Below are 18,318 nucleotides of genomic sequence, written 5' to 3'. Positions count from 1 at the left end.
TGTCACCATCAAGCTGCATATAAGCAAATTGCTGTAATAATGCAGAATGCTCAAAAGCATGCAAATATGTTAAATCAGATGATATTATATGCTTAGAGTTTCCGGGGGTGACACCTCCTGGAATCACCTCATCTGGTCAGACCACTCAGTCCATTGGTCAGTTCCTAAGGAGTGTGTGTCAGGTGACATAAAGAAGACAGCTTGTAACTTTTACCCTTGCTTAACATATCACTGGTTATATCGAATTTTAGATTATTTCCAAAAAGTAAATGCATTCAGAAGAAGCACACTTAAATTCACGGCCACTATGACATTAAGGTGTTTTTTTTTTGTTTTTCCTTATTGTCATTGCCTGAGTTTCTTCTTGCCCTTCTTGTCCTACCTTGTAATCCCCATGCTGGTTCCCGCCCGTTTCCTTGCTGCTACTGCCCCTGTGGCCCCTCTCCCTGCCACCTACCTGCACCTGTCACCCAGCTGCTCCTCCCTCCCCCTTACCCTATTTTTTTTTTTGAACCTTTATTTATGTTGCATGTAGTTACAGGTATGGGCCTACAACCATCCCGGCCGGCCGCTAAGCAGAAGTAAAGCAAGCATTTTGTGTGATTAAAGCAGTGTGGCCCCCAGGGGAAAGGATAACAGTGCGCAGCTTGTATTCATACACAACAGCTGAAGATCAGGATTCGAGAGGTTCATTTTTCAAATAAGAAACGAAGAAGGTGTCGCACAATCGTACACAGTCCCGCCACCATGTGCAAATCAGGATATCGGCAAACAGCAATGATACGAAGGAGTCATCGGGGGGGGCAGGATACTCAAAACAGGATAAAGGTGGGCACAGCCTCATCGGGTAACAACCCTAACCCCCGCCCCTCAACACCGAACATATCGCAAAGAGCAAGCGCAACGACGACACTAAAAAGGGAAAGAAAGACTAAAGGGCCATAGAAACAAAGAACAAACAAACACCCATCCCACTACCCCCACCCTGCACACCTGCAGAAGGTCATGGCCTACCCCCCCAGCCGCGTGCCTGTCGCCCTAATGGAAACCCGAAATATAGAAAGAAAAAGAGAAAAGCGAAGAAAATAAGCAGAGGAGGGCCCTCATCGTGCCGCCCAGCCCCGCCCTTCACCCCTACATCACGGAAATCCCAGAATGGAAGCAATACTATACTGGAGAATAACCAACCACTAGTATAAACACGATACAATATCAATTGAACATACCCAATGCACTGTCTAACCAATAGACATGACCCACATCATCCCTGACCCTGTCTAGCAGTGACACAGGCAGAAGTCCTCTCGTTGATCAATTTAGAGCACAAACCTAAAAGTCCGTACAGTACAAGTGGGTCCGGCTGGGACGCAACCATAGAAGAGTTCGATAATCCAAGCCCAGCAAAGTGTAAACAGTCAAGAACAAATGATATCAACATCGGTCCCGAAAGATTCCCAAAGCTCACAGGCGACAACGCCAACCAGGAGAGGAAAGTCACACAATCCAGCCATCGCTGCGACACGACCATTCCATTCCAAAAAGAGAGACAGCACTCCACCTCCAGCCGCCAGCCAGGCAAATGTCCCAAGGTGACATCCAAATAAGCAATCGAGTCGGCCCGCACAGGAGCACGGACCTCAGGCGGTCCCCAGTTCCTACGTGAAGCCTAAGTTTCCTCCAGTGGGTCAGCAGCAAATTCACCGGCAGTCCCGTGGAGTCGGGGCGTGGCCGCCAAGGACGGCGAAACCGCGATGGCGTCCATTCTTCCGCCCAAGTCTCGGGCATGGCAAAGCATAGTTTCGCGCAAAACAGCTAGAGCAGCTATCACGTCCCGGGAAATGAACTCCTTTGTATGATGCGAGCATCTCAGCCCCACCTGCAGATCAGCAATCCGATCTGGACTCGGGTCATAGAGAAGTGCATCCGCCGCCATCTTGATCCAGCCGGCCCCGTCCCTCTTCACCACACTCAGGGACTAGGCCTCACCATGAGGGCTCCACAGAACGTGCCTCCATGGCAAACAGACTGTGGGCCAGGCCCCAGAAAGGAGAGCCACCAAAAGGCTAAAGTCCCGCCTATATCGGGGGTAGACCTTGATTATGCCCGGGCAACAAAATTTGGGGATGGGGGGGACAAGAGTCAAGCGCCCCATCCGGTCCAATGTCTCCCCACTGCTCCTCAAGATTCGCCAACAAGCGGACCGGGTCTTCACCGCCAGAAGTGGTCTTTCATGTCAACGGCACCCAACGGCAGGCTCCTCGTCGCCATCAATGGCCGTCGACACTACAGGTCTTGTAGCTGCTTAGGCCGTGGAGCAGACGGGGACTATTCCAAGGATCCGCTGCACACCGGAGCTCCGGGAACACTCGGTAGGTGTTCGTAGTTCTTCTCCTGTCAAAGTATGTTCTCTCAGATCAGGATAAATGCCAGGATAGTCGTGTGGGGCGAAAGAGCTCACGGAGCCGAGCGACTATGCGGCCATTTCGAATGCCTGCATGGCTCCTCCCCCCCTTACCCTATTTAATGGCAGCCGCTGCGTGGCCACGCCAAAGGCACCCCAAAGGCAAGCACATCTGCACCTGTCCGTGTTCCGACCGTGACCAGCGCAGGATACCCTGGATCCCCAACCATCCATCGATACGATGCAGCTAGCCTTCTCACACTCAACCCCGGCAGGAACAACAACTGCCAACTGTCCATGCAATCACCACCCATTGACAGTTCTCCAGCTGACAATGACGCCAGACCTTCAACACCATCAGCTCTCCCACAGCCGCCACCCCCACATCAAATGCCAACACCTACGAATCACTGAAGTGCATCCTTCTCAACGTGTGATCCCTGCACAGACACATTGTCGAGATCTGGAACCTCCTTGACACCCTAGCACCAGACATTGTCTTCTTTGCAGAAACCTAGACCAATGGCCTCTCCGCCCCTGACATTGCCACCACCATCCCCGACAGATGCAAGATCCAGAGGAAAGAGAGCCTCAACCACCCAGGAGGAGGACTCGCCATCTCACACAAGAGCTCCCTCCAACTCTCCACCTCTACCACAAACAAATCCCTCTCTACCATGAACACCTTAATTCCAGATACAGACCAGCCCTAAAACCACCATTTGCGGCACCCTCGCTTACAGACCCCTCGGACCTCGTGCCACGTTTGCCTCAACCATCGCCGACCTCATCGCCCCCCATGCCATAACCTCCATGGACTACATACTCATCGGATACCTGCACTTCCAGCTCGACAACCCAAGCTACCCCACCACTCTCCTGGAAAATTTCACCAACATCAGCCTGAAACAGATCGTCACCATAACACTCACAAGACAGGAGACACCCTCAACCCCATCTTCGCTGGAGGTAACAACATCCAATTCAGCCACGCCACGCAACCCCCCTGGACAGACCACCACTGCGTACGCTTCAACAGTGACAAATCCACCACCCCCAAAATGGCAATGCGCCCTGCATGAAGGAACTGGAGCAAAATCACTGAGGAGCATCTCATCCACACCCTCAACCGCGTCCCCTCCACCACCTCGACCAATGCTAACCTTGCAGCCCAAGAATGCCACAGATGGATATCCAACTGCGCAGGCGAACTCGCACCCCTATGTAGCTCCAACAGACAGCCCCCCACGTAGGCCACCCGGTTCATCTCTGACCTACAAGAATCCAGACACACTTACAGACATCTCTAGAAGAAATGGAGAAACAGGTAAATGCCAGAAGATCACACCACCTACAAAAACACCATGACGGAATACCACCAACGCATCAGATTCACCAAATGAACCTTCAGCCTAAACAAGATCATCATCAACTCCAGCAACTCCAAGGAACTTTGCAACATCATCCAGGAATTCACCAAACATGGACTCAGCATAGTATCCTACACCAACGACACCCAGCTAATTCTCTCCCTCACCAAGGACCCTGTCACCCCCCGAACTCAACTTCCAGGAAGGAATGAAGGACGTCACATCCTGGATGAACAACAGCTGTCTGAAGCTCAACTCAGAGAAGACAGAGGTCCTCCCTCCGCATGGGACAACACCTGGTGGCCCACCGCCCATGGCAGCCCTCCCAAACCCATGGACCATGCCGTGAAACCTCGGCATGATACTAGACTTCTCCCTCTCCATGACCTGACAGGTCAACGCTGTCACCTCCAGCTGCTTCAACACCCTCTGCCTCATACGAAAGACCTTCAAATGGATCCCCCTGAATCAAGGAAGACCATCACCCACACACTCATAATCAGAAGACTGGACTACGGTAACACCCTCTACGCCGTGATCAACAAGTCTCTGCTCCACCAACTCTAGACCTTACAGAACACCGCAGCAAGACTCGTCCTAGGCATCCGTCGACATGAGCACATCACCCAACACCTGCACAACCTCCACTGACTTCCTGTAGAGAAGAGAGTCACTTTCAAGATACTCACCCACACCTACAAATGCCTCCACAACATCTGACCCCAATACCTCAACAAGAGGATCTCCTTCCACGTACCCAAAAGAAAACTCTGATCATCCAACCTCGCCCTCGCCGAAACCCCGTGCATCCGCAAAGCCAGGACAGGTGGAAGAGCCTTCGCCTACATCGCAGCCAAGACCTGGAATGAGCTCCAGATCGACATCGATCATGCCCTCTCCCTAAACGTCTTCAGGAAAACACTCAAGACCAAGCTTTTTGCCTGTACGGAGCTGCTAAAACCGCCCCCCCCCCCCCCAGTGCCTTGAGACCCTCACGGGTGAGTAGCATGTTTACAATCCCCCTTATTGATTGATTGAATCCTTAAGTCATCCAGTATGTGAAACGTTAGAATAATCCTGTTTTAGCCAGAGCCTAAGAGAGAGTTCAAGAGAACAGTTTCCCAGGCAGATGTCCTGAAATGGTAACAACAATTGTAGCTAATAATTCGCACAGTACATGAGAGCTCAGTAAGAAAAACACTGTTGCACATAATTTGTTATACTGAGGAATTCTCTAATGAATGGTGAGCTTAGTGAGGCAGAAAACTTTATGAATGCATTAAGGCACATAATATTTTGGATAATATAGCACAGAATATATAGAATTATAGGCATACATTCATAAGAGAACATGAAGATATGATGATTTTAGAATAACTTCGGATGCATTTAGTATGATTCTAAATAAAAAGTGTCATGATAGGGTACTAATCATGTATTTGTAAGTACCAATATGTAAACACATTTCAGATTATACATTTAACACTTTCCATGCTCATGACGAGCTGAGCTCGTCATGAGGCACGGTGCTCTGTGGCTCATGACGAGCTCAGCTCCATCGATCAACAGTTTTTATAGTAACCATGGCCCTGGCTGAAAAAGGTAGAGTTCTGGCAATCATGTTTGGAGTGAAGAAAGAGTGAAGGTTCTACGTAAACTCACTGAATTATACCAACCATGTTACATTACAAAACAACTTGAAGATAGCTAAGTCTCCTATGGACTCACCGAACCCCTCTGGCTGCCACTAGTCTACAGCGCCGGGACACCCCTGTTGGGGGTAGCCGTGCACTTTACAAGCTTCTAAATAAATTATTTAGAGTTCGGTGAGAGCTAGATCATGGAGAAGAGCCAGGTCTTGAGTTTCCTCCAAAACAAAGGCTCCGATGTAGTAAGTCTATGCCACAAGTATACAGGGCCTTGTCCGTCGAGAGCTCTAAAGGCAAGGACCAGGGCCTTGAACTGTATGCGGTACCTCACTGGTAGCAAGTGCAGTTTAGCCAAATAAGGTGTAATGGAGTGGCAATAAGGAATATTACAAATCAGCCTGGCCGCTGAATTCTGCACTGTCTGAAGACGGTTAATGATATACGCCGTGGCTCCTTCAAACAGACTATTTGCGTAGTCCAAGTGGGACGTAATTAGGGCATGAACCTCGTCCTCCATGAATCAAGTGGGAAGAACGGGGTGATTTTTTTAATCATTCGAAGCTTTCCAATGCAAGATGCCGAAACTTTATTGATTTGGGTTTTACAGGATAAAGCTGTGTCAAATTGGTAACCCAAATTACGGGCAGCTTGCACTGGTTCCGGGGCGGGGGGGGATTAAGTTCAGACGGCCACCAAGCATTAGCGGGAATTGGGGATTTCTGATTAAAAAAAGACCTCTGTCTTGTCAGTATTCAGTTTTAGATTGTTGGAGGACATCCAGGAGGCGATGTTCACCAGGCAGTGGCTGAAATTAGCCATGAAGCTATCAGAGCGGTCTTTAAAAGAAAACACAAGCTGAGTATCATCAGCGTAAAAGACCACTCTGACGCCCCAGGATTCGACCACTTTCGTTAACAGAGTCAGATATACGTTAAATAGAAGAGGGCTGAGTGCAGAGCCCTGCGGGACCCCCCATGTCAATGGTTTCTCCGTGGAGACAAATGGCCTAAGAAAGACCTGTTGAGTTCTATCCGTCAAGAAGGATTTCACCCAGGCCAGCGGGATCCCTTCTATGCCCACCTCACGGAGACGATCCTGACTGGGTGTCATGTAGCAACGGGTTGGATTCTAGGTATTCGGGCAGTTGCTCCTGTACTGCCTTCTCCAAAACTTTTGCTGGCTTAGGGAGGAGTGAGATAGGCCGGTAGTTACTGAAGCATAGTGGATCAGCATCTGCTTTTTTTAAAATCGGTAACAACATCGCATGTTTCCACAGAGATGGGAAAAGGCCAGATTGCAGAGAGGTATTCCACATTTCTAACACAGTTCATAACCTCATTCAAGCAAATAGAATCATCAGAAGAGCATTCTATCCTTACATGCAAATAGAACTATTGAACCACTATTGTAGTGGAATGGAAGCACCTTTCTGTATTAGATATGAACTTTAAAGTCTACAACTTGAATCCCTGAAACACATTGTGTTGAACTGCAGGGATATTACAGTGATTTACAATTAAAGGTGTTTTAGCAGTATTACTTCTCCTATTAATCAATATAAGAATGCAGCAGGCATCCAGTCATAAATATTCAAGTTAATGGAGCTCTAAATCTTATTGGAGGGTGGTGTGTAGGGTCTGAGTTACTTAAATAAATTGCAGATTCTAATTCTCTTCCCTTGTCATTATAGGTTATTTTCCGCGCTGCACCCTTCCTATTCGATTCCCATCACTTGGCCCCATAAAACACCCTGTTTTGCCTTCCCATGATAATAGCAGGGATTTGGTGCTGCCAGAAGGCTGGACAATTTTGAGTATTTAGCACTCTTTAGGATTGATTGAATTATAACAATTTATTATCTTCTCCAAATATGGTTGTAAACCTTCATTATTTGATAAGATGGAATGAAAGGTAACAATCAGCGTGTGACACTCACTGTTTTATCTATCTTCCTCAAACATATGTAGATATAAGTATTTAAAGTCACCTTTACTGATCTTATTTAATGACTCATGGTCCTCATACAATTCTGGTCTAGGCAACCTATTACAATCGTTCGTAATATATCTCAACCAGGGTATCTCTGAGACTGAGTCCAAGGTTAAACAATCTTGGATATTATGTCTGTTAAACAAAGCCTCCTTTTGTGTCTAAGTCCTGTGCCACAAAAGAAGAGGACACAGCCTTGTAAGATTTGCTAAAAAGCTCTTGCTTGCTTCCCTATGCCGAATATAGGTGGAGCAGCATGGAGATAATTAAATAAATGTTCTAAGGCAGGAATTTTCACATATAAGAATGTTTGTTGAATTGGAATAACCCCAGCCCCATAAGTAGCCCTTTAGAAGCACTAAGTCTGCTATATTAGGCCCATTTCTCTTAGGGGCTTCTTCCCAAATTCAGCGGAGAATCTGGATAATGCAGTTGTGGCTATATCAAACGGATGTTTCCTAGCAGTTATTAACTGCTTCCATGTAACACTGGAGTAAAACTGAACCAAACTGAAAAAGATCCACCCTGATTTAGTTGGGTTACATTTTCTGTAAAAGGGTGATATTTACATGAGCTGGACCCACAGGTATTAGTGAAATCTTTACTAAAGTTAACTTTGAGGTTCTGATCTTACATGAAACCAACTCGGTGGTCAATAATCACTATAGGCATTGGCTGTACAAGCCATTAATACTGTGTCATCAGCATAGAATAGGGTCAAACCAGGCGATGTCCTATCTGTGGCATGGTCTTGCACCTATCAATGAACACCCTCAAGCAAGCTTCAACTTATTTGAGATGCCCACAATTCTCCTTAGATGGTAACATGCAAAGAGGGTGCATACACTTTGGTTCTCAATGCTTGTACCTTTGACCTCAAATGACACTATAGCATGGTCAGAATGGTTTGTAGGGGTAATAGTAGAAACATTGAAGCATATTTACTAAATTTTCATGTGCAGTTTTGTAAATCCCAGATAAGTACTTGTGTTGTTTTGAAACAACTTGTATCACACTGGGACAATGCAAGTTATAAGTAAATCTGGGCCATAGTTATCGAACACAGTGAAAAAGACTGTCACTAACCCAATATTTGCAGGACAACATTTAATGCAAAAACAGCCCTCAACTCTATTGTGTAAAGTCGATATTTAATATGGCATAATTAGTCAGGCTAACTTATGTTGGTACATTACATTAATTCATGTATGTGCTTTCAGCATCTAAGTATGATTACCTACCACAAATTTACATTCATTATGCATGTGTTAATCAGCATAAAAATTAGCAGATTTCAGTTAAATGAGTTTTAATTTACAAAATGAGGAAATTCGCTTCATCACTCCCTTCAAATTGCCAGGCATCGTACAGAGGGCATGCCAGCCAGATCAAGGGGAGGTGGGCTGAGAGTGAGCCAAATTCAGGCAGATGATCCCTTCCAGCATGTGCTGTCTCCTTCACACACCGCCGCCAGTAGTTGGGCACCAGCAAAGTGCCCCAGGGCATCCCCCAGCAGTAAGTGGATGGACGCCGAGCAGGTTCCCACTAGGGAGGATGTCTTTATCAGCCACCAGGACCCATCAAACCGGGAGCGCTAGAGGATGCCGCCATGCTCCTCGGTCCAAATATCCTTACATCAGAGGTCTTCAAACTGTGGGGCGCGACCCCCAGGGGGGCCCTGGAGTCCTGGCAAGGGGGTCGTGCATTCCCCAGCTTCACTTGTCTCTGCAATTCAAATCGTGCGCTTTCCTTTATAAAAAAGAAAGCCCTCCCGTGACGGTGATTTAGATCGTTATCAGCTGCTCTCTGAATGAAATGAAAATGTAAAAGTGTAAACGATGCTCGGGAGTAGTTCTGGCTTATTTCTCTTGTTCTTAATTCGTTACTTCATTTAAATCTATTTTCATTTATAAGCCATGGGCTAAAAGAGGAAGCCTTCCTGGCAATTAGGCATAAGGACAGACGGCGAGCCACACTAGATGGTAGGGACTGCCATAAGAATTCATTCAGTAAGATCTGGCTCTAATTAATCAAATCACTCCAAGCATTGTGATAACAAAGATTTGGTTTTTGTTAGTGGAAGTGCAAAGTGTTACCAACTGGGCCTGAGAAGTGCTTGCTTTAATTTTAACTGCATTTAGACAGCCCTTAGTACCCCTGAAGAGGTGTTGAAGGGACAGCTATGAAAAAAAAATGCATTACAAACTTTGGCATTATTTAAGTCTACGCTTTGAAGGCACCATTTTATCGTAAAACCATTTCCACCTTTTACAGCATTCTATCTGACACTGTGTAATATAAGTATGAAATAATGACTTACATATTCGCAGTGCTTTCTGTCACAGGCTGTGACCTTGTAGCACTAATAATGCACATCACTAGTCTCCACTGAACCAACCAATATGTAATTCTGTGGCTCTCTGGTTACATGCAGACCTCTACAGTGCTTTAACTAATAGAGGTTTCATAATGTACTGCAGTGCATTTCCCATTGAGTAACAACTTGTTTATTTATTTTCCATTTACTACGCTATTTTTATGTCGATACCTAATGGTAAAATACCTCAAAAACGTAAAGAGGGCCTTATGTATGAAAATTGTTGCATCGCTGTGACAAAACAGCGAAGCAACAGTTGTTGATAGTTGTCGATAATGAAGAGTACACATTTTTGTCGGAAGGGGGTCCTTATGCCTAAAAAAGTTTAACAAGTGGGTCTCGACATCAAAAAGTTTGAAGACCTCTGCCTTACATGTTTTGATGCCATATTTCTTTAAAAGGGGCTTTACTATTCTACTACTTTTCCCAATTTAAAACCAAGAATCCCCAAAAATTGTGGATTTCATATTCATACCACAGTTATGGTATCCACCAACTTTAAACGTTGCATTAGGTAACTTAATGCCAGACAACATTGGGTTAATACCCAATCTATATTTCAAAATGCTGTGTTGAAAACCAGGACCAGGCAATCCGGTAGTATAAGGATACAAATCCTCATCACACCAAACATCAATCTTTTATGTGATTGACTTTTTTTAAGTGTAAATACCACATATCATGTTATTTAGCCAAGACCTCCATTTTCATATTCAAGTCCATTCAGGAGAGTTTTATGGGTAACCCTATATAGAGAGAATGTAAAGAAAACAACATAAAATATTTCATCAAATCTCTATTACACTTGCAGCCCACTGCAACTCACTATTCAAAAGTTCAATTTTATGAAGGTATGCAATTTTTTCCCCTCCGTCTAGTAATAACCTATTCCACAATCTTATCCACAGCTTGATTTAGATAAAACACCAGTATACAAGTTTGAGTTCTGTTCTTTTCTCTTGCACCATAGACTACTGGAGAATGCTTTAAATACTTTTTAGACACTGACCTTCCAAACTTGTTTCAGTCTTGATATAGACCAGGGGCATATTGTATCCTCCATAAACCATGTAAAACATGCAAAACCCCAGGACATAAGGAAGTGCTATTACTTTAATGGAATTTCCAGTTTAAATTGTACTCAAAATATAATCCAAGCTACCTATAGGGTGTAACTTTTTCCACCCTCACACTGTCAATAAATCATTGATATTTTTTCTTTATATATCCTTAGTCTTAGTTTTATCCATGTTAATTACCATTTTTTTCCTATTACAATATGTAGTGACAGCATGCATTTCCAATCCAATCCTGTCTGTGTTGCAGTCATATTGACTAAATCGGTTCAGTGACTAAATATCGAGGGACATAATATAGAATGCCCAAAATATCGACTCAAAAATATCGAAGTACAGAATATAGAATCCCTATCTACAAACAGGTAAGTACTAAAATATCGAATCCAAAATATCGATAGTTAAAATTTAGTTAAGTAAAATATCGAATTTTTTAACTGTATAAAAAACTAATATAAAAGTCATTAAATAATAAACACAATTGAATAAAACATAGTTGAAATAATGTAAGAAAGCTTAACATGTAACAAAAATAAATGTATTGAAAAAAACAATAATTTATTTAATCTTATATATGTACTTAATAATATTATAAAATAATTATTACTCTTAATTATGAAATATTTAAAACATTATTAAAAATATATTTAAATATATATACAATTAAACCTAATATATAAATATAAAAATAAATAATATATAATAGTTTAAATAATTAAAGTAATACTATTTATGTTAATTAATAATTTACACAACATTAAATATAACTTCAAAAACATTACATAGCTAATAAAATAAAATTAGTATTCACACTCCAACAAATGCAAAAGTAGAGAATTTCTTGGATTGTGAGAGGGTAAGGGTAGGGAAAGCGTTGGATCGCGTAGGGTTAAAAATGACTATTCCCACTCCAAAGAGTGCAACAGTAGGGAAAGTGTTGGATAGCGTAGGGATAAAAATTACTATTCCCACTCCAGTGAGTGCAACAGTAGGGAAAGCGTTGGATAGTGTAGGGGTAAAATTTACTATTCCCACTCCAGTGAGTGCAACAGTAGGGAAAGTGTTGGATAGCGTAGGGGTAAAGATTACTATCCCCACACCAGAGAGTGCAACAGTAGGGAAAGTAAAGATCTAATTTTTAAATATGAATACATAATCATCAATACCAAAAAAAACATAATGAAAATTAATTACCAATTAATAAAAATTAATTACCAAATAATAATAATAATAATAATAATAATAATAATAATAATAATAATATTAACCCCTTACATGCTGATGACGAACCCCAGCCGTCATGCACTACGGTGCTCGTGTGCTGATGACGGCTGCTGTTCGTCATGGCCTGCCCCTGTTCCTTTGTTTACCGCACAGCGGCAGAAACGGGCCGGCAGGGAAGGGGATAATAATAATAATAATAATAATAACAATAATAACAATAATAATAATAATACATTGATACAATTAGCATAATTATCAATTAATCAATGAATAAAAATGAATGACCAATTAATAATTAATTATCAATCAATTAATTATCAATACATATAAATACAAATTATTATTTACTTAATTACAATTAAATTACTTCCCACCCTATTCCCCTATAAACCCACAACCCGCTCCAAATAATACATTACTACAATTAACATAATTATTAATTAATAAAAATGAATTACCAATTAATAATTAATTATCAATCAATTAATTATCGATACATATAAATAAAAAATAATATTTACCTAATTACAATTAGATTACATCCCACCCTTTTCCCCCCATAAACCTACAAACCTCTACTGAACTAAAATGCAAAATTACATGAAAAATATTCAGCAATTCATTAAAATTAATATTCAATTTACTATAATTAAATCACTTCCCACCCTATTCCCCTATAAACCCACAACCCGCTATGGAATTAAATTACGCAAAAATTAAATTACATAACATTTATTACTTTAAAAAAATTAAACATACATTACAAAAATAATATATAACTTTAACACATTTACTACCATACATAACACTCATTTTTTTTCTCGATATTATGGAAAACGATATTTTAAATCCAATATAATGAAAATCGATATTTTCTACCTCAATTTCGATATTCTGACCAACTATATTTTGGTAATTCGATGTTCTGTCTTCTCTATATTTTGGATTCTATATTCTGGCCTATCAATATTTCGAATTCAATATTTTGGGCATTTACAGACTAAATCATTAGCATATTACAAACAGGGTATTGGTCATACTCCTATTTTTGGAGAAAATGCCCATTCTTCTGACAGAATGAGAGGTAGCCCCATTAAAAAAAAAGGGTGAATTAAGATGGGGACCAATATACAACCCTGTGTCGTAGGCCATTTATAATCTGTATGTTGCTTGGACAACAGACCTTATTGATTTAGTTTAACTCTTGTCCAGTTGCCCCATGGAATTCCTTCAAAAAATTATCCCTTAGTCACTTTTCTAATTTTTCAATTGCTCCCACAGTACATCCTGATTTACCAAGTCAAAAGCTCACTTAAATTCGACAAAAAAAATAAAGGTTACCCACCTTCTCTATCAATTTATTATCTATCCACCATAAACTAAAACAATGGTCAAAGGTCGAGTGACCTTTCTTGAAGCCATCTTGCTCCACCCGTGTTAAATCCATATTACCTAACTGATCTTCTGGGTGGTTGAGTTATCACCATTATTTTTATTCGGTCATTTGTATGACCATAAAAGTACATTAAACTAATTCACAGCATATCACAAGCATTAATAGCCATAAATATATAAACTTCAATAATAAAAATCCACTCTCAATCAATTTGCAGGGTATCATATAATTTTGCTAAGTGCCAATCAATTATATATACTGTGCAATCAGAGCGTGAATCAGTCCTTTAATTAGTTCATAATGCATAATTCTTTCATAATTTCAAGGCATGCACAATAACATTCAAAACTGAGAAACATATCGAAGGAGACTCAAGACACTGTATAAAGAGCAGGCCCTCTTTATGTGTAGTAAAAGATCTGGCACTTGAATGGGGTGAAGAAAATGTTCTCTAAAAGAACAGTATGGTGTACAAAAAAGCATGAAGTGCTGTGTTGTTTGAGGAGACCCCCATCACATTGGAACGGCAATAAGGTAAACCAAGTATCTGTAATTGGAAAGGTTTCTAGACATTGCATGTTGTTAACTCTTAGCCGTGTGATATAAAATCTTAACTCAGGGGCCTTTATCCAGACTACATATGGTTCCATGCCATCAGTTGGTGAAAGTGGCACGTATGATTGCATAGGGACCATATTGACTGCTTTTATTATCCTAGTATTCTCTTTATGTGAAAAATACCTTTTCTTGATCATCTCTTCGGGACTGAGTTGGTTAAGAGTAAATCCTTTGGTCGGGAACATGGCGCCCAGCTAGTGTGCGGGTCGCAGGTCACGTCTTCTCCGGCCGTAACTGCTGGGTATGTAACTGAAGTGATGTGCCGGTAGCTAAGACTATGCCTCTACGGGTCAAAACTTAACCCCTCTTTCCCTCTGGGCTGATTTTCCTTTGTTTCGTTCTGTGTTTCCTGCATCCGCTGCCTCACTTGCTCCATTTTGTTCTGGGTGCCAGCGGAGAGGCTCGGCGATCCAGGATTCGGAGCAGGGAGGAGCTCCCCCTGATTACGTTGGTCTCTCGTTGAGGAGAGGTGGCGGTCTCGCTCCGGACTCTGCTCAACTTCTTTGGCGGTGGCTCTGGGTGTTTCTTCTTGTATGCTGCCTGGAAGCATAGAGGAGCGGATAGAGTGTGAGAGTGCTGAGGCTCCGGATCAGCGCGGCCAGAGGGGGGAGTCGGCAGCGGGAGAAAGCGGAGGCGTGGTGTTGAACCTGGATACTTTCTTTGTTCTTTTTCTGTGGCTCTACCATTTTGCTTCACTGCTTTACTGCCCCTGCCTCAGCCCCTGTGGTGCTGTTTTGCTCCCCTCTGCCCTGCTAAACACAGTAGGAACCAGGGACGAAAAACGGGGGAAGTGGTTTCTGATTATTCTGTCATTTTTGTTTTCTTGGTTTTCTGTGCCTGAACATATCTAAATGCTTGGTGAATTACGCCTTTCGTTTTTTAGGGCGGCAGGGGCGCTTGCTGAGCACCGACGCGTTTGGCGCCAATGTGATTGGGAGGCTAGTTCTAGCTCCTGCTTACCCCCACACTGAGCCAAGGAGGAAGAGGTTTCCACTATCCACAGTCTGACCTGGTGGGTGAGTTAAGAGCCACTCGGGGAGTTGAATACCCAGAATACCCAGAATACTCAGAATACTCAGAAGTCTTAATTCAGTACCACGTAATCTACACAGAAAAGTCAGTAAAGGTAAAGGAGACGAGGAATGAAAGTGCCCTCTACCTTATCGATCCATCTAGCCAGCCTGAAAACAGTGAGGCCCGGTCTATTGAAAGTGGTCTGAGCATTCTAAAGAAGTCAGAGGTGTCTCTTAGTAAGAGATATAAATTAAGATCACACACACTTCTAAGTGGGGGACTTTCTATTCAACAGCATGACCAAGCTTTCCAGGTTGTAGCTGCTCCAGTGACGACAGTAGTCAATCTCAAGCAAAAGAAACCGTCCAACAGAGCAGGAAAACCCGGGAAACTTACTCCTGTGAAGAGCAGGAAGAATAAATCTCTGCTTCCAGTTAAAGTGACTCCTTCCCTTTGGTCATATTTCATGGCTAATACTCAGGTTACTGGGAAACCTAGGTCTCTGGCAGGGATGGACCCAGCAATGCCCTTAGCGACAGCCGAGAATCAGAACTTGCTGGCTGCAATTCCTGTCTCCAATCGTTATACCCTGTTAAGTGAGTCCCCTATCACTTCTTTGGTAGAAGGTGGCAGCCAGATTGAATTAGATGAGCCAGATGATTCATCCCCGATCTCCCCGACCTCTGTAGTACAGAGCCTGGATTCACTATACAGGATGTTAAAGCAACTATCTATTGAGATCAGAGTATGATTTTCGACTTCTGAATCAAAAAAAAAGAAGATTCAAGACACTTGCACTAGCCTAGAGGAAAATCATACAGCATTGACTCACAGGATGGAGACTCGAGCAGAGTAAAGGAATTGGGCTTAGAGGTCAAAGATAACTCTAATGAGGTACAGAGACTGAAGGATAAAGAACAGGATCTAACAGAAAGGTTGGAGAGGTTAGAAAATATCTCGAGGCGGAATAATATCAGGCTTTTGGATTCAAAAGAAGGCTTAGAAGGAGATAATTTAAGGACCTATGTTGTTAATCTTTTGAGAAAAGCCTTTCCATAAATTGCTACAGCCAATATCTGGTAGTCTGAAATCCAGAGAATACACAGGGATCCATTTAAGTTGAATCCTGCCCGCAAAATAAGCCCAGGAAAGTACTAATCTACATTCAATCTTTTTTGCTAAAGGAACAATTACTGGGGGCTGCCTTAAAACTCAACACCATTCAGGTCCAAGATGCCACGTTTAAGATTCAATCTGATATTTCCCGGGTCACCGAGGATAGAAGGTGGGAATTGGGCAAGAGCATGGATGCATTGAGGGACCAGGGAGCCCAGGTACAACTACTATTTCCTGCTTTTTTGAAAGTTGTATGAGCTAACAAAATGTATAACTTCAGATTCCCAGAGGAAGTAGATAGCTTCTTGGCACAGACTAAATCCAGTTAATTTAGGTTTAAGGGGGGTCTATACAGGCACCAGTCTTTATTATAATTTTTTTATGTTTTTCATTTCTTTTTCTGCTTCGTTGCTTTTTTTTCTTGGAGGCTGGCGGGGCCCGACCCCTACAGGCAATACTTATTGCCTGTGAGTAATCAGGGAGGGTTCCTGCAGGGAAATGAGGGTGGAGGGAGGTAATAGTATTCACGTGTGTTGGTGGGGAGCATTGGGAAAAAATAAAAAATAAAACATAAAGTGTAACAATAAACTCATGTGACATTACAGCCTCTTGTATATTTTGCAGTCTTTGCAGTAAGTGGAGTCAAGACAGTGATGGAGGATAGACCCACGCGCAAGGGAAGCATCATCTTGATTTACTAAGCTGGAGTGTGAATGGATTGAGGGTGAAAGGGAGACAGCGTATGATCCTTCAGTACCTCAAAAACAGCCCAGCTAGTATTTTAATGATACAGGAGACCCATCTTTTACAACCAGAATGTGAGACTTTATTTGGAAAATTAAGATAGGTCGTTAAGATTATTGCAACAGATCAGCAATTTTCTTCGAAAGGGGTTGCTGTGATAATTAAAACGAATTCAGGAGTAGAACTAATTAAGTCTCACATGGATGACAAAGGGCGTTGGATTATAGTTGCAATTAAGTGCCGGGGGACAAAATATACAATAGTTAATTACTATGGGCCTAATGACGATGATACACTCCCTTGAATAACCTTTGTCTCACATTAGCAGAATATGACTCAGTTCTGATCTTGGGTGTAGACTTTAACATACTTCTAAATAATAAACTAAATAGGTCCTCCCTTAGAACTCAGGTAGCAGTGCCGCGTATTAGAGCCTATCTCCTGGCCATGCTGAAAAATCTTAATCTTTTTGATGTATGGCGGAAAAAAATGGGTGAGAGGAGGGAATATTCCTTCTATAGTAAGAAGAATTCTCATTATTCAAGAATAGATTATATGTTTGTGGAGCATTCTGATCTTGATAACATTAGCACAATAGAATATTTGCCCATACATTTATCTGACCATGATGCCATAGTCCTGAAATTAGAACTTCCCACGGAGGTATCTTTGACAAGGTGGACTTCAAATAGAAGATTTCTTCTACAGTCTTCCTCCTCGGGCTTTCTGAAGCTAGAATCTGTCTATTTTTTCCGGGAGAACTTGGATTCAACTAGCATACACGTGGTTTGGGACACGTTAAGGCCTGGCTGAGGGGGTTACTTAAAGGAGTAGTAGTGGGTTGGGACAGGGCTGAGAGGAAAGAACTAGCTGATCTGGAAATAGAGTTAGCGGTGGCAGAGACAGACTTAAAGGCGAGTGGTTCTTCTGGGGCAGATAATATACAACTAAATAAGAGAGTTAAAGACCTTCAATGGAAGTTTAGACTTAGATCTGAGGAGATCTTGCGCCAAAAATGGGAGGCAAGCAAAATGAGGGACTTCGAGCAGGGAGAGAACTGCGGTAAACTTCTGGCAATGAAAAGCGGGGTTGATAGAGCTAACAATGATATCATCAAAATTAAAGTGGGCTCTCAAGTGGTAGAGGACAAGGGTAGCATAGAACCAGCCTTCAAACAATTTTTCCAGGAATTCTATGAAGATGATCTTCAGGTGGCAGAAGATCATATTGTTTGGTGGCTTAGAGATAAACACCTCCATACACTACCTGAGGGCAGTCAGGGAATCCTTACATCAGAAATATCAGGATCCAAGATTTTAACTATCTTAGACTCTGTGAAGAAGG

Source organism: Lissotriton vulgaris, chromosome 10, assembly GCF_964263255.1.
Source record: "Lissotriton vulgaris chromosome 10, aLisVul1.2, whole genome shotgun sequence".
Taxonomy (NCBI): Eukaryota; Metazoa; Chordata; class Amphibia; order Caudata; family Salamandridae; genus Lissotriton; species Lissotriton vulgaris.
This window is presented reverse-complemented; position numbering follows the sequence as displayed.